Raw genomic sequence first — 2,374 nt, forward strand, 5'->3', positions numbered from 1 at the left:
CTGGAGGAGAGAGAGAGAGATAGAGAGAGAGAGACAAACAGAAAAAGCGGAGTACATACTGGTGTCAAGTGGCACGATGATTATACCTTATGCACATACATGAGCTACGTTACAAGTGAAAAAACATTTTATATATGTAGATAATATGGTGACGTCATGGTCGGACTCTTAAATACTAATTAAAAGATACCTCATTTAAGAAGATAAACTCTTATCACCTTATTATTGTCCCCATACGTAGATATACCTAGCGTAAGGACTCATGTCCGGAAACGAGCGGATTTGGTTTTTGAGCGGATTTGGGCCCTACTGTGGATATACATACAAGCACACACACACAATCGCCCATATATATATATATATATTATATATATATATATATATATATATATATATATATATGTATATATATATATATATATATATATATATATATATATATATATATATCATACCTATATATCTATCTCTCTATCTACCTATGTATATAGACAGATAGATAGATAGATAGATAGATACACGCGCACGCGTATCAACGGGAAACACAAAAATGTCTTCGTATGATTATCGACAAGGACAAAATAAATATGCATACGTGAGACAAACACTATTTAGACAGAAAGTTTTATAATTAAGACCACAGATATTCACCCAAAGTTATTTTTTAATTATGTTGTAAATTACACACACATTGGCTTACTAAATAGTGCGGTTTAACTGATTATGTGATCCGACTGCCTGAAAGGGGAGGAGGAGGAGGAGGAGGAGGAGGAGGAGAAAAAAACCTCAACAAGTGTCTCTTTAAACTTTTCACATCTCGTTCTACCGTTAATTACCGTTACTATTAAAGTTTATCTTAGTTCAACCAGACCACTGAGCTGATTAACAGCTCTCCTAGGGCTGGCCCGAAGGATTAGATATTTTTACCTGGCTAGTAACCAACTGGTTACCTAGCAACAAGACTTACAGCTTGTTGTGGGACCCGAACCACATTATAACGATAAATTAATTTCTAATTGCCAGAAACAAATTCTTTTGATTCCATGTTGGCAGGGCGGGGAATCGAGCTCGGGACTGCCGAATCGGCAGGCGAGCACGTAATCCACTCATCCAACGAGGAACTACTTATCAAAATCAGGCTGTAGTTGTATCTTTCGTGGAACACAATCTTGGCTGCACTCAAGACCTCTAATCCTTCTAATATAAGTAATTTTAGCTCTATAATCTATATAGATAGAGTTCGAGGCACTCTACTGAATTCACAGTCACAGAAAGATGGAGAAATCTGTCCGTTGAAAAAGATGAAAAGACGTTTTTTCAAGACAATTTTAAGTTAATGTTCCACCTTCACAACTTTATCAAGAATCATAGTTATTATTAAACAATCATTTTTCTGTATTTGTGCTAGATATAAACACATATTGTTTATGGAAATGATCTGCCGTTGCATAATTCCAAAGCTTTATTCAAATATTAATTTACATATGCAACAACACACGTGCAAAATAAATATTTTTCTTTACAAAAGAGCAAAAGTTGAAATATTAATCCCAACCGGATGGCATCAAAATGGAATTTAATCAATGCATATTTCTTTATCTCTAATTTCGGCAAAATAATGTCAAAACAAAACCCAACCAAAATCCAGCGTGTGCACAGCCTGTGCTCAAAAGTTTCACGCGTAAATGCGGTTAGAGTAAAATTAACAGCATTAATTAATTTGAACGCTAAAATAAAAAATAAAAAATAAGCTTTATAAATAAAACTGATATGATAATGGCTTTTTGGAAGAAATTACGATATCGACACATGGGGAATTCAAGAATACGGGCTTTTTTTTTAATACGTTTTATTTTTCCTTTTTTTAACACTCATATAATTCTATACCAGAAACTCCATAAGCTGAGATCGCAAACATTGATACAAAAATATATCTTAAGTAGCTAAATAATACTTGATCATTTTTAAGGAATTTTGGTGTAAGTTTAGATGCCATCATTATTAAAAGTAGAGTGCTATGAACCCCAACAAAGAAGGCAGCCAAATACAAATAAAAAAACATACAGCGGTAAGGAATAAATTAAATAAGAGAAGTGACAATGGAAACAAATAAAAATAGAGCAAACCAATCTGAATCAGGCTCATTAGAGACTGTTAAGCACATAAACATTTCACAAAGTTTCAACTTCATAAGTTTCAACGATTAAGTTACACGACAGGGAAGATCACTCCATAACCTAGTTACAGAACTTCTAGGAATCTGTGCGCTATTGATTCCTAGCAAATGAAAAGAAGAGACTATTAGAATTAACTACCTATCTAACACGACGTGCAAATATCTAGAATAAAAATCTACAGTATTTGTCCAAATTTC

Source organism: Macrobrachium nipponense, chromosome 42 (assembly GCF_015104395.2).
Source record: "Macrobrachium nipponense isolate FS-2020 chromosome 42, ASM1510439v2, whole genome shotgun sequence".
Taxonomy (NCBI): domain Eukaryota; kingdom Metazoa; phylum Arthropoda; class Malacostraca; order Decapoda; family Palaemonidae; genus Macrobrachium; species Macrobrachium nipponense.